Source organism: Protopterus annectens, chromosome 3.part0, assembly GCF_019279795.1.
Source record: "Protopterus annectens isolate FY-2018-M chromosome 3.part0, PAN1.0, whole genome shotgun sequence".
In the NCBI taxonomy this organism is placed as follows: Eukaryota; Metazoa; Chordata; order Ceratodontiformes; family Protopteridae; genus Protopterus; species Protopterus annectens.
Genome location: NC_056731.1, coordinates 266724508 through 266750813, shown reverse-complemented (window position 1 = coordinate 266750813; position 26306 = coordinate 266724508).

Sequence of the window (26306 nt, the reverse complement as noted above, 5' to 3'; positions counted from 1 at the left end):
TCTTTTTTTACAGCAACGGAGAACGCAAGATCTCTGTTGCTTCACACTGTCTCGCTATGTTAAATGAGTTTAACATAGTGAGACAGCTTTAAAAAAAGCAACGGAGATTCTTCGTTGCTTTTTTTAAAGCTGTCCCACTATGTTAAACTCCTTTAACATAGCGAGCCAGTTTGTAAAAAGCAACGAAGATCTTGCTTTCTCCATTGCTTTTTTTCAAAACTGTCTCGCTATGTTAAATGGGTTTAACATAACGAGACAGCTTTAAAAAAAGCAACAGAGACTCTGTTGCTTTTTTTAAAGCTGTCTTGCTATGTTAAACCCATTTAACATAGCGAAACAGTTTGTAAAAAGCAACGGAGATCTTGCTTTCTCCATTGCTTTTGCCCACAGCTCTGATGTACTGCATAGGCATACACATGCGCAGTACATCAGAATTGCCACAGAATACCAGACAGCTGCGGAAGGGCAGCAAGGAGGCATTATACAATGCCATTATTTAAGAAAAGTAATTTTTTTTTTCCTTAAATAATGTCATTGTATAATAGCAATAACCCGTTTTTGGGTGTGGGCAATGCTGGATTTACCCACAGTTGGCTTTGTTTGGCCACTCGGGCTTCGCCCTCGTGACCAAACCACACCAACCGTGGGTAAATCCAGCATTACCCAAATCCAGGCGTGGGTTATTGCTATAATATCATCCCCTTTACTTGGTACAAATGTTAAGCCCTTTTGTAAAACATTACATTCATCTACTGAAAAAAAATTTACTTGACAAATTATTTATTAAGTCATTTTCCAAAACTTTTTTATACTGGAACAGTCTGTTACCTCTTGAGACAATTTCCATTTGTATCTACTCCTGCTTGTAGAATGCAACCTCTTCTCTGCCATCTGTTGTACAATAGGCAGAGGAAAAATGTAATTCTGAATTCTCACTTGATTGTCCTTCACCCCTAAGTCCATTATCAGCGGAATGCTCTCCTGCCATAACCATTAAAGTTTTCCTTTTTGCTCCTAGTTGTGTTCTACTAGAGAGTACATCCTGATGACTCGTGACATCACTGGAGATTTCCTCACATGCAGAGATTGCTTCAGTAGCTCCTGTTGCTGCAGTAACATTACATGCAGAAATCACTTCAGTGACCCCTGTTGCTATGGTAACATTAGGTGTGGCCTGTTTTTGTTCTTTTTGATTACTTAATGCTTCCCTGGAACATTCAGCTCTTGGCCAGGCAAAATCCTACCCGTTTTTTAAAGTCATTGGAGTCTCTAATCAGTTTTTTCACTTTTACATTTAACAGTTTCTGCTCATAGAAGTTCAAAGCATTAACTTACACCTTGAAACATTCTATCAATCATGCCCCCTGAGAAGCTATCATGTAATTCATGGACTCCTCTATTTCATTACACAAATATTTATCTTCTTTAACTGCAAAGTCTATCAATAACCTCATATAGTTGTAACTGAGGTCCAAATTAAGTTTATACCAACGACTCAACAGTTCTGGTTGTTAAATTTTCCTCTGCCTATTGTACAACAGACAACAGATGGCAGAGAAGAGGTTGTGTTCTACAAGCAGTACAAATGGAAATTGCCTCAAGAGGTAACAGACTGTTCCAGTATAAAAAAAAAGCTTTGGAAAATAACTTATTACATAATTTGTCAAGTAATAATTTGTCACTAGATGAATGTAATGTTTTACAAAAGGATTTAACATTTGTACCAAGTAAAGGGGATGATATTACAGAAGTTATCCCTAACCTGAAAATGTTTACATGAAATGTAATGTTGAAACTGAATTTTCATGACAATAATGATTCCTCTAGTAGTACATTTTCACAATTTCGAAGACCAAGCACGTATATGCCTGTACTTCACCATCTTGTAGAAGCATTTGAAAAGTTATGTGTTAATGATGTTTACAAACACTGTGAAAGTAAAAAAAGTAGTTTTAGGAATATGTCTTTTAATGAGACACAGGCTTTGTTGAAGTTAATAAGAGATGATAGTATAGTAATTCATCCTGCAGATAAGGGGGGACACATAGTGTTAATGGATTCTGACTGGTATAAAGACAGGATGAAAGAGATGTTAAACAATGTTAGGTTTTATAAAAAGGTTAGAATGTTTGACATATTAAAGATGGTTGATGCACTGAAAACTGAGCTGAGGAATAGGTTAAGAAATAAAATGTTGGATCAAGGATTATTTGACTATTTTATATGGAACATCCTAAAATACCAGTTATGCAGGGTCTCTCAAAAGTACACAAAAATCCTACTAGCCCACAGATGAGGCCCATAATGGCAGGACAAAAGTGGTGTACAAAAGCAATGAGCCAGATTCACGAAGGCTTGCACGGAGTCTAAGAGTAGTGTAAGCCGGCAGACAGCCAATATGTCTGCCGAGCGATCCAGCAACAGCCGGCAGGGGCGTGCATGAGAGCTCCTAAAACTACTCTTGCACAGACAGTGTTATGTTATGCAAATTACCTCATTTGCTGCTGAAAGCTATGCAAATGAGGTAAATTTGCGATCCAGGAAACACTAACCAGTCCGTGGAAGAGCAGAGTTTTTTGCAGAAATGTACTCCATTGGTAACGGAGTACCGTTCTGCAAATAGAAAAACAGAGCTATGACAGCTCCAAATAAAGGATGCATCCAGTTGAGGAAGCATGCCAATGGCCAAATATAAGGCCATTTGCATTTTGATCTGTTGAAAATTAATAAAAATCAATTTTTTCCCCCGATCTCCGATGTTTAAGCGTAGCGCAGCACAGTGCAAACGTGCGGAGCTTTAAAAACCAGAAAATAAAAAAAAGCCAAAAATAGGCATTTTTATTAAAAATATTCTTCTGCCATGCAGGTGAATGGCAGACTGAAGACAACATGGCTAGTGAGTAGTGGTTGCTAAGGGGGGAAGTTCAGTCTGAGAGATGTAACCAAGCATTAGTAGACAATCCTATGCGTGTGCATTTCTGATAGGTGTTATCAGCCACGGCTCCAGTCCGTATCCAGCATTCCCCACTAGGTGACCGTCAGGGATGTCCCCATTGGCAAATGTCTGGTACAGTTGCATCAGATGCCAGATATTGGGAATTGTGGTAGCTTCCAGGGCAGCCAGCACACACATTCAGTATTATGCCCCTGGGCATCGCACACGACCCGGCAGTTGATGGAGAGGAATCCCTTGCGGTTGATGTAGGCCCTACCCCACTCACCGGCTGGTGCTTTGATGTGTATGTGCGTGCAGTCAATTGCACCCACTACCTCACAGTATTCCGCTATTTGCTGAAAGAGACGCATATTGCTGGCCAGTGCCTCATGGGAATTGGGGAAATATACATGATCACCGACATGTGCTGACATGGCATTCAGGAACTGGTGCAGTACCCTGGATGCTGATGCCTGTGAAATCCCCATCATATCACCAGTTGGTCTCTGGAAGGTACCTGTTGCTAGTATTCTTAGGCCAACACATACCATGGTTTCCACTGGGATGGGTTCCCCTCTGTTGGTTCTGTGTGTGAGGCGTAAACATGCTCATATTTGCTGTACTGTTCCTTAAGCAGTCTGGTCTGCTCAGCATGAAAATAAAAAGCAGTGACAGGGCTCAAACCCAGGATACTGTGCACTATAGTCACAGTACTGAACCACTAAGCCACGACAGCATTACACTGGCACAGACACAGCAGGACAATTGTACACTAATGCAAACACAAAGAAATGATGTATCATGACCCTAAAGAGGCATATGGGTAACCTCCCCCACAAGCCTATGCAGACAGAGAACAGCAGGCCAGGTGGTGTGATGTGAGTTGGGTAGGCTATGAAGTCGCAATCAAATATAAGTGACATTGGATGCTAAGACCCGTAGTACAGTAGTATGCCTCAAGCCAGTACGATAGGCAACAGTACAGACTGAAATGGTGTACCTTACATAGCAGTGCAGGCCTAGCAAATGTGTATAAGTGTCAGGTGAACTTCTCATCCTATGTACACCCACAGTAACAATCAGGTGTGCCCCCTGGTAGAAATGTGCAAAGAATAGCTGTCCCCCCTGTATGTAGAAATGTTGATAAGTCTATGCAAAGTGTCTCATGGAAGCCCTGCAGGCACAGCATGATCACTGTTGAGTTATGACACAAAGGTGAGCCCTGCAGTAAAAATACAACTTGATTTTCCACACACATATAGTATAAATGTGTATACCGGGCGTGCTCACACACTTCAACAAATGTAGTGGATTTTATTCAGCAACACTCTGAAAGGTCGTACTGGGCATGCTCACACACTTCATTAAACGAAGCAAATGTCAGGCAACAACATACTGAAAGGTCATACTGGGCATGCATGCTCACACACTTAGGCCATGTCTGCAGTGGGCCACACATATCTGGCAGTTGCATGTTTCACCCCAGGAACCTGTCACTATTCACCAATCCTGCCTTGTGCACACAGTTATATGAAAACAGACACATATAATATATTGGAACCCTGTCATAATCAAACTATGTACCACAAGTACTTAAGTTGTTCACAGAAAGTGAAAAAGCAAAGAAGATCAATAAACCTGCAATCAGTATCATCAACAAACAATGTGCACTCCAAATATTATCCAATCCATGTTCTGGCAAAAGAATCTGTGAAGGAGTCCATAGAGAACCATGACGCTTCCTTCTGCTATGTCATAAATAGCAATGTACATTCATATATGTCCTGAGTCAGTGCAAACTGTAAATGACTAACATTGCCAACATCCTGTCAAACAGGCCCATACATACATACCACCCTCTCACTGACAAAAGGCCCTATCATCATACCTGGAGACTGTGAAAACACAGATATCACATATAGAATGGGTAAACAGCTCCTTCCAAACCTGAAAACACAGCGTCTATGGGATTACATTGTTTCCCTAGCTGTGTGATAAGTAAACTCCAGAACAAACAGAGCCTTCACCTGAACAGTCTGTTGAGACTCACCCTCTGTACAGGATATGAAACTATTGAATGTGTTACAGCAACATTTGACACACTCCACAAGTGTTGGTGCACAACAGAACATAGGAACTATTGTCTTATAAGCCTATTAAGCCTGATCTGCAAGGCCATGGAGTCCATCATGATGGAACTCATAAACAGAGCTATTGGGGGCCTACAAAGACCCAACCCTACCAATTACGGATTGGTCATGGGCAGATCATGGTTCCCAAACCTACTAGACTGTTTACAAGGCAGTCACCCAGGACATACATCAATGAAATGAGCTAAACACGTCCCACATAGACATTGAAAAGCCCTTTGCCAATATCCCAGACACATGTCGTATCCACAAAATCAACAGCCTCTGCATAAATATGTCTGTCATCTGATGGATTGCCAACTGGGGCACAGAAAGATCACACAAAGTAAGAATTGTGGTCTCCTGTACAAGCTGGTAACAACTGCTGTCCCCCATGGCTCAGTCCTGGGACCCCTCCTGCCTGGTATATACTTTTCAGAAATACAGTCAAACACACGAGGGCTATGTTTAGCAAAGTTTGTGGATGACTGCCAAAAAGTTGTCATAATCAATGTTTGGGACAACAGAGACATCTTTAAAAAGGGTCTCAGTCAGACAGATGTGGTGTCACAAGTATGTCCTCGAGCTACAAATACCACATAGGTGCCAACACCCTAAATATGGAGGTGATAATAAGGGATCTATGGACAAATGTGGATAATCATCTGTACTTCCAGACCCACATCCACAGACAATCATGCTATGTGTTCCCACAAACTGCCAAGGTCTTTGCATGTAGGTCAAAGGAGGTTCCCTCTACTCATCGGTCATCAGACCCGTCAGAGAGTGCCACAACACACCTGTGATGAATCTGACTAGGCACCTTCAGCAGCTGGAAAGACCAATGAAGTACCTCAACAGGAGGATTACTGGCCTCAAACAGTTGTCCCATGCAACAAGACTGAATTTACCTCAATCTGTACTCTGTTGCATACTGTCTACTCAGGAGATCTCTGCCCAACAGACAGGTCCATGTCATGGCAACACTCAGATCTGCTCTGAGTTACAGCTCAATGGCACTAAATATACAGACCCAACTGATATTGGCAACATCCTAGAAGATTGGATCAGTGTTAACCTTACTCCCCTCTCACCCATGAAAGAGCACATCTCTATAATGGAAGACTGCAAAGTTGCTGTCATCATGGCTGCACAGGAAAAAACACTCTCCAAAGCCAGTATCACAGCATCCATGGGACCAGATAACTTCCCAGGCTGTGTTCTACACAAACTACAGAACGAACAGGCACCACACCGATGTACCATGTTCAGTCATAGCCTCACCTCAGGCTTTGTGCCTGCTGAATAGTGCACAGCGACAGTTATCCCACTACACAAGGGTGGAGACACCACGGACCCCAGGAACTAGTGCCCCATTAGCCTGATGAGCCTGCTCTGCAAGGACATGGAATGTATCATCATACAACTTATAAAAAAAGACATTGGTAATCTCCAAACTCTGGACCACAACCATGTTGGGTTTGTAAAATGCAGATCATGTCTCCTAAACCTGCTAGATGACATTGAAGCAGTCACCAGAACCGTAGACAAGGGTAAGGTGGTTCGCACAGCCTATGTAGATCCTGCCATGGCTTACAACACCATCTCACACTCCGGAATTATAGATAAACCCACTAAACTAGGTATAAATTGCTATGTCACAAGATGGGTTGCCAACTGGCTTACTGACAGAACACACACTGTGAAAGTAGCAGACTCCAAGTATGACTTTGGACCAGTGACGAGTGCAGTACCACAGGGTCCAGTCCTGGGTCCTGTCCTGTTTTGTATCTACTTCCCTGAAGTAACTTTAACATGGAAGGTCTGTGGCTAATGAAATTTCCAGATGACTGCAAACTAGGAGCCATAATTGTAAATACTAAAGATGTGGACATCCTACAAAAGGGCCTCACTGAGACAGATGGTTGGTGTCAAAGCCATGGGCTCAAGCTCAATGGCAAAAAGTGCATTGTCATCCCCTTTGGTAAAAACTCTGTAACCATGAACTATAACATAGGCGGTAGTATACTTAACACTGAAAGTGTGATAAGAGACCTTGGGTCACAAGTGGACAGTGGACACACCTGTGATAATTACATCCCCACAGTAGCCAGGAAATCCTTCTATGTGGCACACCTCATCACAAAAGGTGTCTCATGCAGAATAGAAGGGGACATTGTTCCCCTCTACTCATCACTCACTAGATCCATAATGGAGTACAGCGCTTTTGCTATGTACCTCACAAGACATGTACAAAAACTGGAAAGCCTGCAGCAATACCTCACAAAGAGCATTTGCAGCCTGAAATACATGCCATACACAGACCATCTCAAAATGCTCCAGCTGTACTCTCTCGCATATCGCCTAGTCAGAGGTGATCTCTGCCTAACATACAAAGCTATGTCAAACACAGAGCTGTTGGACATGCTCCACGTAAAACACTCACAATTCCTCTGTTCTTCGGCCCCAAAACCACAAGTGAAATACAAAAGGAAGGGGTGTATCCATTTATCTTATGGATACCCACACCTTCAGGTTATTGGCACAGCATGAGGCCTTGGAGACCATTCAAGTGCAACTAACATTGGGCAAAGCTGCTTATCAAATTGTATCCTGCTACAGATCACCTACCTTGTCTCAGGAACCTCACTCAATATTCCTGAGAACAGTGGAAAATATAAAGGTGCTATCAAACACCATTATATGAGAAAATTACAACTACCCAAGCATTGAGTGGGAGAATTACTTGTGTACAACGTCCTTTGCCCAATGTTTCCTAGAGTTTAAAAACTCAAATGCCCTGGAACAGCTGGTCACCATGCCCACTAGAGGTGACAACATACTGGACCTGATCATCACCAACATGGGGTACCAGTGTTCCACGACAGAGATAAACCCCTCGCTGGTAATATCAGATCATAAAGTAATCACACTAGACATCCACACCCCCCCCCCCCCAGTCAAGGAAACCACTGTGAAGACATTTTCAAAAGCAAACTGCACACTTCCCAAGACCAAAGTGGAAAGTTCCAAAGCCCCCTTGCTATAAGATAATGCTATACAATCTGCTGAATCATTTACAAGTGCATTCTATGAGCATCTACAGGGATGCAGGGATCGAGACATACCAAATAAAGCCAAGATGCACTCCTCCAAAAATAAGAAACCAATCGGGTGGTCGTCGCATATAAAAAAGCTAAACAACATAAAGAGGAAACAAACACATGATAGAGCAAACTTCACAAAAGGAAAGGCATCACTGATCATTATTAGGAAGACACAATGATCACTCATAAAATCATCCAAGGTCAGTTTCTAAAGACAAATTGCCAAGGAATGTAAGAATAACAACCACAAAGCCTTTGTTAGCTATAACAAACATTTAGGTGGCAACTTCCAAATATGCTGTCAGCTACTGACAAATGGCAAGAAATACACTGAACCAACTTACATTGCCCACATCCTGGGGGACAGGTTCAGTGCAAACTCCACTGCCAAAAGGGTCTGTGTCAATTCCAGAAGAATGCAGAGCCCCAGACTTCATGGACATGCAGGTAAAGACAGCCCTCTTCAAAGCTAATAACACAGCATCAATGGGACAGGATGGTGTTCCAGGCTGCGTCTTACACCAGCCCCAAAAGAAACTACACCCTCACCTACATTCACTGTCCAGACTCAACCTTACCACAGGCTATGTACCCAAAGAATGGCATACACCAACCGTCATCCAGCTCCACAAAGGGGGTGCCACAACAGAACCTGGAAACCATTGCCCTGTAGGTCTACTCAGCCTGGTCTGCAAAGTTTTGGAGCAAATTATCATGGAACCCATAAACAGAGACATTGGGGACCTCCAGACACTGGACTCTACCCAACTTGGCTTTGCTAAAGGCAGATCCTGCCACCTAAACCTAGTTGACTCATTTGAAACAGTTACCAAGGACATAGATGGAGGTGAACGTAGTCCACACAGCCCACCTGGACCTCACTAAGGACTTTTGACACCATTCCCCACTCTGTCATCATGGACAAGCTTACCAGCTTGAACATTAACAGCTATGTCACAGGATGGGTGGGCAACTGGCTCACAGATCAAACATACAAGTTCGGAGTTGCGGGTGCCATGTCCGACTATAAACCAATCATAAATGGCATCCCACAGGTGTTGGTCCTGGGACACCACCTGTTCAGTAGATACTGCTCAGAGGTACAGGCAAGTACGGGAGGAGTATGGCTGAATAGGTTTGCAGATGACTGCTAACTGTGGTCCATAATCGACTCTATGGCTGACACAAACATCCTCCAGAAGGGTCTTACAGAGACAGATACCTGGTTTCAAAACAATGCCCTCAAGCAGAATGCCAACGAATGCATAGTCATCCCCTTTGGATAAAACAAAGTGCACACAAATTACCACATAGATGGTAATCCAGTATGTACTGAGAAAGTAATTATGGCCCTGGGGACCCAGGGAGATAGTAAACTCTCCTTCGATGATCACATGGCCAAAGTGTTTAGAAATTCCTTCTATGTAGCCCACGTAATGGCACCTAATGTAACCCACTTTGTCTAATCTGATGATGTCACCATCCTACAAATATACCTGTGGAAAAGAGAACTCCCAGTAATGTGTATAGCACGTTGTGTTAATGCATACTCCTCTAGTATCATAAAGTAGTTAGGTAGGGGTTTGAATCCTGCACTTGACGTTTGTGTATGATCTCCTTTGAGAGGAGCAACCTTTTTAGAGAGTAGTAAAACACCTTAAAAGTGGTATACTTATCTTTGTCAAGTCTGATGATGTCACCATCCTACAAATATACCTGTGGAAAGGAAAACTTCCAGTAATGAGTATAGCACATCATGTTAATGTGTATTGCTCTATTATCGTAAAGTTGTTAGGTAGGGGTTTGAATCCTGCACTTGGTGAGAGTGTGTGTGCTCTGTGTGTGTGACACTATTGGCAATGTGTTGTGGGTTCTGCTTTTACAACAGTATGTGCATTGCAGATGTCAGGTAGCTGTGTGGCAAATACATATACGTACATGTGACCTCAATTATTTCATAGGTGGGAACCCTGCTTTCTCCATGAACACATCTGTCATCTTTGCCAGAGTGTGCTGCCACTTTCCAGACCTTAGGTCACATCTGTATGCTTGTGACAAGTCCAGCCACTGCAGTGATCCCTGGCCTAGGTCATCCGTGTCACACACACTCATTACGGTTTCTATTGAATAGTGTGAGTAAGGGTTTATGGCTGAGGTATATTTCAGACCTATTCAAATGCAGCAAAGTCTGTCAATGATGGCTAGTCATTATAGGTGTACAACAACCTTTGTGGATATGCATGCAGACCCCTTATTGCTTATGTGATCCACCGAGGGATTTCAAAATACCTTTGGAAATGTGATTACCAAAGGAGAGATGATGTAACACTTGGCTGCATGTACACATCAGTACCTGTGCAACATGTTGGTGGCTACTACCTATGTGGTACTGTGGGGATACTATGTTTTGTAAAGGTGGATGACTATGCTTTAGTTGGCTTATAGCTTTACAGCATGGGTTTGACAACAGGTATCTGTCTGTATGATACCCTTGTGGAAGATGTGTGTGTCATCTGGAGAATGCATTATAGGCCACAGTATGCATTTCCAGATGTGGACGGACATATCCCTACTGTGATTGCTTGTACCTAAGAGAGCTATATGCCAAACAGGAGTGGTCTCAGGAATGGGTGCAGGTGAATACCACTGGTTACTGGCATAGTATAGTACCTGGAGGATCCAAATGTTACTGTGTATCCTACATCTGTGTGTCAGTTGTCAAGACATCATCTAACAATTGTTTATGGTCAGGCTGCTGAGGTTATGTATACTACCAGAATGCAAAGCAATGACAGATAGTAACAGTATCACCCACAGCACAGTGTCAAACATGTCATACACACATGTGTACTCAAGTTCCACAATGTGTGTAGTACAATGCATACTGGCCACCAATAGAAACTATGGAGTGTTACTGTGTAATACATGGCATGTCACCCTGCCCATGTGTCCACTAAGCACATACATGCAGACAGTGCACCTCCACCATGTTCACAAATGTACACCTGCAAATCTGTACTACACACATCCCACACATACTGTCCACTCTCTAACACATGCTGCCAATACTACACACATCAGCCAAGTGGCACGTGGGTGGACAATACACTATTGGAACTAACACTGGTGTAAACAATACTACATTGACAATCATAACTTTAATGCATCATGCCTGCTCAGCTACACCTTCAATGATATCATTACACTTTACTGCTGACAACATGCTAACATTGCTATACTGCTATAAAGTCACCCTGTGCATCAGCACCATGGTAGCCTGTTCCTGCATCAATGTTACAGATGACAGGAGGTGGCACAGGTTTCATTATATGCACAGGGTGTGTTGTTGGTTTGCCAGAGGCCTACATTGAGCCATACAATCGACGTGTGTGTGTGTGTGTGTGTGTGTGTGTGTGTGTGTGTGTGTGTGTGTGTGTGTGTGTGTGTGAGGGCCAAGAGTACTGCTATGGGCCAATGTTGATGTAATGTGTGCGGGTATGTGTTAGCCCTAGGTGTCTGGTTTATGTGTGTGTGTGTCTGCATGCACACAATTCCACCATGTGGCTGCCATATACAGGGATTTGTGGGACAGCCACAGACTGTACCTGCCAGGCTTTGCAGATCACCGTCTCTGGCCATGGATACGGTACCTGTGCCTGGCAGGTGTGCTATTGACAGTATCAGGTACTAAGCCAGACTGGGTACTATCATCAGAGGTGGACAGATTTACACTGGACCCAGGTCCCTGCTGCGACTGTCCAGAGCCACGTGTACATGGTCTTCTAGGATGGTCTTTGGACAGCCCACCCCCAACATTGCTGGGGCTGGTACTGGCACTATGGGAGTGGCTGTGACTTGAGGGACATCTGCAGTGACTGCCAGCTGCTGATGTTGCTGGCATACGTCCACGTCAATGTCTCAACTGTCCTGCACTGTCCTGACACATGGACATGACATTGCGGAGGACATCTAATATCTCACCCCAACGTCTATCAGTGACCTCAGTGTGATGACACCTGCTAGGTCATGGATACTGTCAATTACAGCAGTGTTATGTGCCCTCTGTGCCCTTAGTCCCTGTCTGGTGTACCGTTCCATACGTGCCTGTGCCTCCATGACAGGCTGGAACATGCGTGAAGTTGTAAGATCTGTGGCACATCTGCCAGGGGCATGATGAGCAGCAGTGCTCTGACGAATCTGCCTATGTGGTACCATTCCAGACATCTGGGTATGGCTGCTGTGTCGGGATGCATGTGCCATAGATGCCACACTGTCCTGGCCAATGCCGACTGTACACTGTCCCTCAGCTAAGGGCATTGGTGATGGATGTATTGGCAGTATGACTGTGTGCATGGATGGGGTGGACACTTGTGTACTGTCGATTGGTGCCCCAACGACAGACCCTGGCAAACATGCCTGTGCCTCAACACACCTATCATCATTATCACTATTTGGCTCAGTGACATCAGGTTCCCTGCTGCAGTGAACTAGCCCAACCTCAGCACCTGTGAAAGGAAGACAGGAAACACACTTTATGACCTGCACATGATGTCGGAACACATGCACACATAAGCACATGCACACATGCACACATGTACACATGCACACAAATACACTCCTCACTAAAACAGACACACACACACACACACACACACACACACCACCAGCAATCCAGAACATACTCAGTAGCTGTTGATGGTGGGGTACAGTATCACAAGCCAAACAGTCATATCACACGTGTCAGCATGCAGGATGTGTGTTGCTCAACAGCATGTAGTGCAAGTGTAGACAGCCCTTGTTAATAACAGTATACATGGCTTTGATGCATGTGTGTTGTTGTTCAGTGATTGGCCTCACCCTGGAACGCAATGTGTACATGGACACAACATTGCTGTGCAAGTATTAAAAGCTCTGCAATGTCCTGTGCATCATCACTCACAGGTATACATACCATGACTGGATGTGTATCTGTGTGTCACATAGATATCCATTTCTGATTAGAGTGTCTGTGTCTTTAGAAGATAATTGTGGACACAGGTTTAGCACATGCATGCTATGTATGCACACAGGATGAGTGGTGCATGTATACCTGATGGAATACCATTGCTCAACATAGCCATTGTGCAGTGGTTATGGTGAGTGTAGGACATATTGTGGACATGCCAGTGCCAGCCATGACATGGCATGCTGCAACACAACTGCAACATTAAACATCACACATACCCAATGTGTGTCATGTGACCTATACACTCAATAGCATTACAAGACATAAATGTGTCACTTTGTACAAATGGTGATTGCTATGCATATTGTGTATAGGTGCATATGTTTGCACACACACAATATTGAGGTACATAGCAATGAATGCTATGTGTAGTACTGTGGTTACTGTAACTGGATGGGGTGTAGTACCATGAGCCATCATCATGCAGCATCATGTGGTCACTCAAGGCTATTAATGTGTGCCAGACTGGCACCTAGCATGCTGTACCTGAACTGCAGTACCATGGCTACATTCACCATTTCACAGCCAGTTATTACATGGGTTTGTAAGGTGCCCAATAGGGAGCATTGCCTAACATGAATGTGTTATGTGTTGAAGAGTGTTGCACAGCCCCATGATAGGCCTCTACCCCTCAGGTATATTATGTGTGCTGTGTGGATGACATTTGGGATATTGGAGTGTGATCTTACAGCGGGTGTCTGAATACGCCATGTATAGCATATTAACGTGTACTGCGTATGACAAGTTGTGTATGTTGTGTGCATGTGTATCAACTCTGCCTATCCAATGTCCACTACAGTGTTGCCACAATTGTGTGGGATGCTCTGTGTATTGCATGTGTTTGAGACAGCTACTCACATTACTGAGATGTACATAGTCTCACAGCAAACATGCACAGCATGCATTATGCGTAGGTGTCTTACGTGTACATGGGCTACACCTCACCTATGACATGCACATTTAATTTGCAATATTAAATGTAGAACACACTCACCAGCATGGGTCTGCTTCCTTGCTGTCACACCAGAGGGACCTACAAGAATATGAGATAGTTTGTCAGTGGAAACAACTGTGGCATTGCTACTGTGGGTTTGCAATCTTACAGTAGTACAATGGTTGACAGTCACAGGCCTACAGATTATGTTCCAAGTTATCAGTATTGCACAACACCAGGCTCCATGTCTTCTAACTACACAGTACACATCTCACATATCCATGATCTACCAATAGAGGTAACAGTAGTCTACAGATATGCCATGTTACCTGCACGCTCCGTGTCAACTCACTGGGTGGCTCTGGCCTCCATGATGGTACATGTTTGCTGTTGTTGTTGTTGGTCAGGAGCCACCAGGCTCAGGAACAGCTCCTCCACTCTGGTGAGGGGGGGGTGGATGGCTACCCCACCACCTATGGCAAGCTGTTGTCTATGGACATCAGACACACGCTGCCGGACATGTCTAAGTAAATCACTGCAGTGATGGCGTACCTGCTCATAGGTCCGGTTATGCATGCCTATGTCATTTACCCTAAGGACAACATCTTGCCACAGTGCAGTCCGCTCATGCTGGTCCTGGCTGGTTCTTGAGAACAGCAGGGTGTAGTGCTGAACCAGGCTGGTTGTTATTTGTTCATCCTCTGCTAGGCTATAGGTAGGGTTGCGATGGTGAGCCATGACCCTGGAAGACAATGAAACAATATGTGTGAGCAAGTCATGTGGCACACTTAACATTCTAAAGTACAGATATCACTGAATTGACATATATAGCAACCTATTGGCTGTCAGAGGATACACACTTTCAATACCACATATCAGTGCTCAACCCACAACTGCCTGACAGTGCCTGGCATGCTCTATATATCAAACCATGTTCTGCACAGCAGCAAAGAGAAACCAGTATGTAAGACTATACAACAGTACATGGCACACTGTTTGCGACACAATGCACCACCTAGTTACAGGAGGTATATATAAAGCTAATGCATAAAGAAATATGTCATCCATTGCAATGATTGTAAAGTCCAGTTACAGTATTACCAGTATACCACACTAGCTGTTGATGGCAAACTCCTGCCTAACATATGTGCACATTCGTTAATATAGGTGGCATACTGCTGTACTAGACTATACATGTTGCTAGATATGCACTTATATCCTGTAACACACATATGACCAAGGGCATGTTACAGGCATACCCACACACACATCAGACATACATACAAGACACAAAGGTATGACAACCCAGATGAGCTTTACCTGTGTACCATACAGTACTGTGTGTCAGTACTTACAAAACCTTATGCCTGAGGTATGTAATCTGTGAGAACTACAGGGAACACACAAAACAGTGGTTCCAAGCAATGTGGACATACACCATACTGTGCTGTTTAGGCCTACAGCTTCAGGTAGTACTACAGTTCATATGGGATTTGGATTCACCAGCAGTACCAGTCAATAAGCATACATGTACTGCTTTAGCCTACAATGGCACACCCCAGTCGACACCAAGGGACTACGTCAGACCGTATGCCATACTGCTTTTTCTGCCTAGCAATAGCATGCACATCTTTTGCTGGGATCAGAGCTAGGACACAAAATACCATGAAAGAAACAGTTTACTACTAAGCTATCACACATATACAGAACTTTGACACATTCACCAACACATTCACCATCACACTCAGTCAACCTCACATAGCAATTACAGCAACAATTACATGTGGGTGTGTATCGGTTCATAGGTAGGTAATAGGCTATTGGCCCTAGGGCCTATAGAAGCCTAGCCATATGCTACCCTGGCCTTTGACACACATGTAATTTAATTTCACGTGTCCCTGTCAAGCAGAGCCACAGAGGTGATTCCCGGGGAGCATTTCCTATCTCCCATCCAATCATTAGGATTATTCATGACAACTGCTAATGAGGAGCTTTGTTTGCTATTGATAGGTGGTTTGTTCCAGAGTATGGGATGTCTCTGAGATAGGAATCTATCCCTCCAGCATGTTCTGTTTATAGAGGTGACAAGGTTTAGGTCCCTAGAGTGTGTAGTTCATAGGGATTGTGATCTGTTTACATAGAGCATATCCAACAGCTCTGGGTTTGACATAGCTTTGTATGTTAGGCAGAGGTCACCTCTGGGTAGGCGGTATGTGACACACTCTAGCTGTGGTTTTGTGGGACGGTCTGCATAGGGCATCTGTTTGAGGCCAGTATTACTCTTTGTGTGGTATGTCTGTGGCCTTTCCAGTTGCTGTAGATGTCTTGTGAGGTACATACCAAATGGAGCATTGTACTCTATAATGGGTTTTATGAGTGATGAGTAGAGGGGAACACTGACCTATATTTCCCTGGATGACACACCTTATGTGATGAGGTGTGCCACGTAGACAGATTACATGACTAGTGTGGCACTCTGATTATCACAGGGGAGACTACTGTCCACCTGTGTCCCATGGTCTCTTATCACTCTTTCGGTGTTAAGTAGACTACCACCTATGTGGTAGTTCATGCGTACAGAGTTTTTGCCAGAAGGGATGCCAATGCAGTTTCAACATTGAGCTTGAGTCCATGGCTTTATCACCAGGCATCTGTCACAGTAACTATGACCCTGTCTCTCTCTCTCTCTCTCTCTCTATATATATATATATATATATATATATATATATATATATACACATACATATAAACATCCATTGGTGTACATATAGATATACATATAGGCACATATACAGTCCACCTTTCATGTGGGAATATCAATTATGTGAAGGTTGTGAGGTATACAGTTATGTAATAATATTGCACAGTCTTGTGCGGAATGCATTAAAGGTGTTCTCAGCCCATATAGCTTTAGTAGGCCTCACTGGCTGCAACACTGCAAACCTGACAAATCATACCCACAGCGTTTAACCACCACATGTCATATACCAGCACTGTATGCTGTCTTGTTTGCCACACACTACAACCTACATAGAAATATGCACATAACGACCTTCACCAACATATATATGTCCACCCTTCACAAACAGTTGCAGTATGTCCCTTGCTCTATGCACATGTACAGATGCTAATATATCTGACAGAGAACAATCTCTCCATATGTGTGTGCCATACACACACAAGGTCCACACTGTTGTAAGTCCGTGGACCTCTCGGCTGACCTGTTGGGCCTTGCTGCAATATGAACAGATGTCACATGTGAGCACACAGTAATATTAGAGGGTGTATATATAGCTGCAAATGCTGAATTAGCATACTAGCCTGGTACAGCAGTTGCCAATGCAAAGCTACACGTTAATATGACTAGCATGTATTTGTTACTCTGTCACATCCATGTTTACATAGCTGTATACGCTACTCCCCCAAACAGCCATTGTACACGCTACTGTACAGAACACAGATAACATGGATCAGATGTTTGACATTTAATGCTGAGCTACATATGTCACAGTTATATCCCACTGCAAACAGCTACACACTGATTTGTCCATAGCAGTAGTTATGCAGGACATCTGTGCATAGATACGTACTGCTGCCACATATGGATGATTCAAAGTATGTAGAGTACTCTTCAAAAACATCTACTACATGCCAGTAAATACATATCTGTTACATACCTTTCCTTTGTATGTGTTTGTATTTTCCAGTTCCGTGTGTCTTTTTTTTTTTTTTTTTCTGTTGCTGTTGATGTTGATGTTGATGTAGATGTCGGTGTCTGTCTGTCTGTCTCCTCTCTCTCTCTCTCTCTCTCCATAACAGCAATGGAATGATTGCATGTGTGGACAGCAAGTACAGCCTGCTTTTATAGGTATCTGCACATGTGCATGTGATGACCTCTGCACCAATTGGTGGCCACCATTTGGTAATTGTATGCAGCCTTCTGTGTGGTGATTGCAGTACTCACTGTCATAGCAACCCAATGCTATAAATTGCTAAGTCAGGTAGGCGTAGCCCTTTCAGCTTTCCAAAGTAGGGACCATGCTTGTTTGCCGTGGACACCGTTGTGTAAGTCAGAAGGTTGGTATACTTCTTATATCTGAAGCTAGGGGTGCAGCCAGTGATTTGAATGCTGTACTCAGACCTGAATGTTGCCACTTCCAGTACACAGTTGTCAGTGTAGAACTGTACTCACCCCTACAAATGCTAACACAAGATACATGGGAGTATGTAGTTTCTTTTCTACTTATACAATTAGCTGCCATACATAAGTAGTTATTGAGATGTATTCATTTGGCACATGAGCTGTTTGTGAACTGCTATACTGTGAATATTAATGTACTCACTTCTGCACAGTTTCTGCTTTTTTATTTATTTATGCTCAAGAAAACTGGAAAATACCAGTACTGAGTATGCCTACCTACATCCTTGGTGGACCCTGAACACACAGGTATTTTGTACATTTGGTGGGGATTGTCCTGCTATGATACTGTGTGGGGGTTGTAAAGTGCTGCTGTAACATTATTTACTGCTAGAATGGCTGATTCTGTTATCACAGTCATGTAATGCAATTCCACAACAACTGCTGGTAAAGTTACACAGAACAGGTTTTGTGTTATGGCATTCCTGTCTTTCCTTTACATTCACTCATTCTGATGCATGATATATCTATTTCAGCAACAACCTGCTGTATATCTACTGTGGCTTAGTGGTACTTCATGCAGTCTAGTGTGTCCAAGATCCGGGGTTCGAGACTGACAGAGGTGTTTTATTTTGCTTCTGAGCAGAACAAGGGCCCTCACATGCAGGGTGACTAAGGCATTTTTAAGCAGTTGTAAGCAGGTTTGCGCGGGTTTGCGTGAAGCTTAGCAATACTTAGCTAAGTGCACACAAGCACACACTCACGCAAACCCGCTAACTACTGCTTAAAAGTGCTTACTCCCACTAACCCCCATGCTCATTTCTTTGAAAGAAAAGAAAATGTGGAGATAGGAAAGTGGTAAAAAAGGGGCACAAAGAGGGAAAGACAATGGGGAAAACAGCTCGGGATGTGCAGGACAGGTGTAGGGAAGGTCCATTGCTGCCCATTTCTTTAACAGCAACAGCTGTGCATATGCTAGAAATTTGGAGGGAAATATGAAACCTTCCACCCCTGAGAGAGGGGTGAGAACAACAAAGTATGTTGTACTGCCAATTAAATTTCAGTTTATGTGTCCAGCGGACATGTGTGCAAAATGGGCAGCTATGTATGGGGTGTAATTTTTTTTTGGGAGCAGATTGCCCTTTTTTTTTCAGGTGAGAGTGGAATGTGGGGTAGGGGATGTGGGTATATTTGGGGAGGTAGGTTGGGGAGATAAACAGACAAGACAAACAAGATCATACAGGGGCAGAATATGACACATGTGGTGGGTGAACACCATTGACGGGGAAGGATGTTTGGAAATCGCAAGCCCATGAGCCCACAGATGGCAACAGTGGAACTGAGAACTCAACCCATGGGCAATCACCACTGCACCTTCACAGCCCAGAGGGTGGCTGTGCTGGGGGCTGCGTAGGAGGGGCAGGCTCACCCGTGAGTCACGCCACATGTGCCTCAAGCTGGCATAGAGGATCAACGACTGAAAGCTCAATCTCCCTACGCACCACAGCCCGGACTGTTCGGAGGGTGATAGGTGGCCCTCCTCCTGCCACGCTTGCATCGGGGGATGAGCCCTATCCCCTGCAATGCTTCCACCCGAAGGTGACACAGGGCCAATGGAGGAGGAGGTCCTGGGCTGGGCACTGGACCTGCTGGTGCCAGGTGCCATCACCAGCTGAGGTGGGACGGGTGGGTCCGCTGTGACTGGCCTTCCCATACGTTCTATGTTTAGGAGGATTTAATGACAATATGGGTTGTTAACAGCCAGCAGCATTCCAAATTAGTTGTAATAGCATGCAATAGTATTCCCATTAACCCAACACACCAGAGTTCCAACAGTTGAACAGCAAGCATAACACATGCATATATAGAACAACAGCAAACAGAAGAAAGGCAGGACACTGCTGTATAAACTGCTGTATAAACTCCGTTTAATAAAACACAATAAAATCCAGAGGTTATCTTGTTATCATAATAGGTAGTATCTAATACTACCACTGCTCCTCCCTTGTCCGCTTTTTTAATGACCAAATTCCTATTATTAATCAACCCTTGAAGAGCTTTCTGTTGCGATTGTGTTAAATTGAAATATTTACAATGATTACTGGCCCTAAAATATTCTTCCAAGTCCCTTTCACAACTATCAATAAAGAGACACATGGCCGGCGAAAAAGGGGGAACAAAACAGCTAGGTTGTTTAAGCTGTACCTTAGGTATATCTGTCTTGCTATTATACATATTTTTTAAGGCTAAATTTCGGCAGAAAAGCATAATGTCCAAAACAGTCTCATTAAAAACACTGCTCTTGCCTGGCACAAAGGACAAACCTTTGTTGAGCACCAAGCATTCATCTTTAGTCAAGGCATAAGTCGATAAATTATAAACAATATTATCAGTAAAATCATCAGTCAAATCCCAATCTTCCTCCTTTTTTCTGGATCCCTTCCTTCGCTTAGGGATCTCTTCCAGGCTCCCTCTTCTTCGGGGCGGAAGACTTTGTAAAAAACTTTGCCTACCTGTTTGTTGCTTTGGACGTGCTCCCATAGGTAGGCCTTCTCTGCCGGGAATGTCCATAGTGCTTAATTGCACACTATTAAGCTCTCCATTTGTTGAATCTAGTACATCCACTGTCACAGCTTGAGGCAAAGGAGGGAAGTGTTCATCAGTTAAACAACGTATACTAGGCGTCGCTGGCTCCAGTGATTCAGAAACTCTCTGAATATTGCTCGCTGATGTTTGCATTGTTATCGGCTTTGTACTACCTGAATTATCTTTAAAAGTTGCTTCCGCTCTTGCGATTTCTGTCTTTCCTTGTTGATGTCGAGCTCTACTGGCGTCATACGCTGTTCCATGCTGGGTAGCCGAGTTCTTAAAACGCGGCCAAACAAAGATGTGTCCTGAAGAGAAATCCGAGTGATCTCTCTTTAATTTACTAATTTTCTGCGCCCGTAGCTTCTCATTTGCTTCTCCAAAAGTCTGATTTAACTCAGAAAGGCATCTACAATGGATATTGTCTGTATATTCACTCTCTATCACCTGTTGTATTTCTTCTATCTTCAAGCGTAACTTAGCGACCTCAGGTGCAAAGAAATTTTTAATTAGATCCATGTATTTGAAGCTTGTTTCGATGTTAGGGGATTGCCATTGTGCCAACAACTCAGGGTAACGATCTCCCTGAGTCGGCATGCATAAAATACGCATGCCACGTGGAACAATCCCAAATTGTTGACATGCATCAAAGTGGTAGGCTTGCCATGTAAGTCTTTGTAATCTACCCATTTTGTAGCTTAGATCTCTACAAAGATCTTCAAAGTTCTTGTCCATAGCCGCTGGTACCTTATTATTAACATAATCCAATTTATTGACAGCCAAACCCAATTCTAGCAGTGGATTCTCTTGCATTAATGAAACAAGAGAATGGGTTAGGAGGCAGTCAGCACTATTTAGTTCTTCTTTTTCACCATGAATACTTGTTGCTGGCTGTTCAGCCACTTTCTTTTATTTTGTTGTGTTTTATTAAACGGAGTTTATACAGCAGTTTATACAGCAGTGTCCTGCCTTTCTTCTGTTTGCTGTTTCTCGTATTTGCTAGGAGGACTCTGGCATTGGAACGGTAATTGTGTCTTGGATTTATTCTTCTTGTGTTTTTCCGTACCATGCATGCTGTGGGGAAGAAAGTGGCTGAACAGCCAGCAACTGGAACCAGCGATGCCTAGTATACGTTGTTTAACTGATGAACACTTCCCTCCTTTGCCTCAAGCTGTGACAGTGGATGTACTAGATTCAACAAATGGAGAGCTTAATAGTGTGCAATTAAGCACTATGGACATTCCCGGCAGAGAAGGCCTACCTATGGGAGCACGTCCAAAGCAACAAACAGGTAGGCAAAGTTTTTTACAAAGTCTTCCGGCTCCCGTAAAGAAGAGGGGAGCCTGGAAGAGATCCCTAAGCGAAGGAAGGGATCCAGAAAAAAGGAGGAAGATTGGGATTTGACTGATGATTTTACTGATAATATTGTTTATAATTTATCGACTTATGCCTTGACTAAAGATGAATGCTTGGTGCTCAACAAAGGTTTGTCCTTTGTGCCAGGCAAGAGCAGTGTTTTTAATGAGACTGTTTTGGACATTATGCTTTTCTGCCAAAATTTAGCCTTAAAAAATATGTATAATAGCAATACAGATATACCTAAGGTACAGCTTAAACAACCTAGCTGTTTTGTTCCCCCTTTTTCGCCGGCCATGTGTCTCTTTATTGATAGTTGTGAAAGGGACTTGGAAGAATATTTTAGGGCCAGTAATCATTGTAAATATTTCAATTTAACACAATCGCAACAGAAAGCTCTTCAAGGGTTGATTAATAATAGGAATTTGGTCATTAAAAAAGCGGACAAGGGAGGAGCAGTGGTAGTATTAGATACTACCTATTATGATAACAAGATAACCTCTGGATTTTATTGTGTTTTATTAAACGGAGTTTATACAGCAGTTTATACAGCAGTGTCCTGCCTTTCTTCTGTTTGCTGTTTCTCGTATTTGCTAGGAGAACTTTGGCATTGGTACGGTAATTGTGTCTTGGATATATAGAACAACAGTAGACATTCCAACAGCATGCAGGATTGATTGGTGGCAACAGGCCACCAAGATTGTGGTATTTGAACAGGGCACATACATCAAAGTAAATGCAGATATTTATAAACCAATAGGACATATGTCCCAACAAATGTTTTCAGATTAGACATACCCATTGACGTGTGGAATTGCATTGTTTATGCACATACAGTATGGTGTGAAAAGATACCTCCATTAACAACTTATATGTACTTATAGTTTACACTACATTCCTATTGACTGCAGGTATACATCCCCTACATGTATTATTACACTAGGCAATGTCTGTTAAATTGTGAAATGGGTTTTGCTAGTTCTTTATATACCTGACCTGTAGCTGACATACAGACTGTCCAGAATGCAGATGTTACTGCTACATATTTATATATTTTATTTATATTTATATGTCTACCTATCTGGATGTGTTCAGGTGACATTATCAATTATATTTTAACAGCCCCCTACATTTCTAGTAGCACACTGACATTTCTGGGGAACACAATAACAAGCTACTCATGTGTCAGATTAACCTATACATGCCAGCCATTAACCAACAGTTGAGGACTGTATATATGCTTAACAGCTACTGGCACTCCCTTCATCCACTTTATATGGGCCTATCCAAATGTGGGTTGACAGCGCTTAATGCAACAGTACTATTTCTATAATGCAAGAGTACAACAACATATCGAAGAAAGTGACACGGACACACTCCAGGAATTATACCTTTATTAATTACATTACACACTTTTCTAGAGGCTCTCTCATTTTTTTGATATTACAGTGCATGCAGAAGACTTATTCAAGATGTATTATACCTTTATTAATGGATTACAACACTCTTTTTCATGCTCTCTCACTTATTTTGTATAACAATACATGCAGAATAATTACTAACCTGCCTGGTGGCGCAGCCTTAGAAGCCTATCTGTATAGGCTTGCTGATTCGCAGCATGGACACCTGCAGCTGTGAAGTAAATTAAGTGATATTGAGACATATACCTATCCATAATATAGACTACAATAGCAATTCTTACATACTTCGTTCCATGGCTACCTACTCAGTAGTGGGGCATTTTCCATCCAACAGCCTCCTGTATCCACTGGTTCAGTTGGTCCTCCTTGGGTCTCTTCAGGTCTGAGTAGCGGTGTCTGAGCTGCTCACCAGTCTGAGGGACACCTGTGGCACTGGTGAGATCATGTGCTAGATGGTTCCAGGCTTCCGCTTTGTATTCAGTGCCCTGGAACTGACCCTGCAGGAGTCTGTCATCATGATTATGGACGACGAGCCAAACCATCACTTTTGACTCCTCAATGCCCCAACGTTGCGTTTGAAAGTGAGAGCCCTCTCCAACACCAGCCATGCTGCCTGCAGATGGGAGCTACAACCAGTTATGACAAGTATTCCCATCTATGGGGCTTAAATATGCCTCATTTCCCACACTTATTTGTGATTGGCCGGTTTTGAAAATCTCAGCTGAAAGCACACCTGCTTAGCACTGGGTAAGCTTTCATTAATATGTATGTGTTTGTTGAAAGTGCATGCATATCAAAAGCTGTCATGGCTTAGTGGTTCAGTACTGTGATGATGGTGCACAGTATCCTGGGTTTGGGGCCTGTCATTGCTTTTTATTTTACTACTGGCCAGACCGGCTAGGAGGTGTGGCTGTGTTTAGCCGACTTTGCTCAACTTTGCCCAACAATGCTCTACGTTGCTCTACGGTGCTCTACGTTGCTCGACATTGTGCTAGTTAGCACGGTGCGCAGCTACGCACAAACATGTTTTGTTTTCGCTAGTTGGCGTAATGCGCAGCTCCGCGCAAAGCCATTGCGCTAGTTAAAACAGTGCTAAGCTATGAGCAATTATACTTAAATGTGCTTAATACTGGTAAACTTTGCTTAGCAGTGCTTCACATTGCTTAAGATACGTTACTTATGCATTCATCAGTATGCATAACCATTTCACCCTCATATATATATATATATATATATATATATATATATATATATATATATAAAAATATCGTTCACTACTACATAGGTCATTTCAATGATTTCTACTAAAATTTAAAAGATAAATGTCAGGAATTATTTTTCTATACAGATTTCCTACAGAAAATAGAAAGGGGAGTGGTGGGACTCGAACCGGGAAAGCTCTACCACTACGCTATTGCTATTTGGCTTAATTTGCATATAAGTTTCTTATTATCCTCTTCAATCTGTAAACTGCTAACTGTAGCTAAGCAATGGGAAACCCGCGCAAACACGTGGAAATACAGGCTGCTATTTTGGGAATAATGAAAATAAAAAAATAAAAGTTTTACATTTTATAATTGTACAGGGGTTTAGAATGTGGGGGGAGTGTAGTGTTGGGTATGTACACATTTGAGCGGACTCACTCATGTCAGTTGACATTTGACGATTGAGGGACTTGCAGGGGCATGGATTTTTGGACTGCTCATGCACGCCCCGTGTTAGCCTTAGAGTTGAGTCAGTGCACCCTCATGAATATGCATGGCGCGCTGACGTCTTCCTCTTAGGCTGCAGGTTCCGTATAAGACTTATTTAGTCTTACACGGAGGATTAGTGAATCCTGGCCAATGTCTATTTTTGTGGAGAAAAATTTAAGACCATTTATTAACTGCACAACTCACATCTTGCAGGACTCTAGACAATTTTTATGTGATTTATATGATTTTACTAAGGCTATTTTTAAAAAAGGTGAATTGTATTTGGTTACACTTGATGTACAGTCCTTATTCACTGTAATACCAAATACTATAGGTATAGAGTATGTTAATTTTTTTTTTACATGAACAGAACTGTTTCTCGACTGAGAAGGTTGAAATTACATGTGCTTTGGTTAAGATGATTTTATATAATAATGTCTTCCTTTTTAAGGATTACTGCCTGCAGATAGATGACGTGGCTATGTGCACATCATGTGCCCATAGCTATGCCAATCTTATCATGCTAGTATGGGAGATAGAGCATGTATTAGGTAGTATGTTAGGCTACAGAAGATTTGGGGATGACCTGTTTTTCATATGGGAAGGCACCACCAAGGAATTGTCAGAATTTTATAATTATATTGATACAAGCAGAAGCTTTTTTAAGTTTGTGATGACTTGCTCAGATCGGGAGGTTAGTTTTCTGGATGTGTTAGTGAAGGTAAAGGAAGATGGGGCAATAGATACTACGACATATAGAAAACCCTGTTATAAGAACACTTACCTGCATTGAAGTAGTATGCACCCACGTTTTACTTTTAATAATGTGGTGAAGGGGCAAGCTATAAGAACATCACGAGTTAATGCTAGTGAGGGCAATTTTAAGAAAGAACTGAGAGATCTAGAATAAAGGTTTGTAGCAAGAGGGTATGATAAAAAGGAAGTATCTGATAAGTTAGTTGAAGTAATACAAGAAGAGGGAATGAAGGAAGGCCTTATTT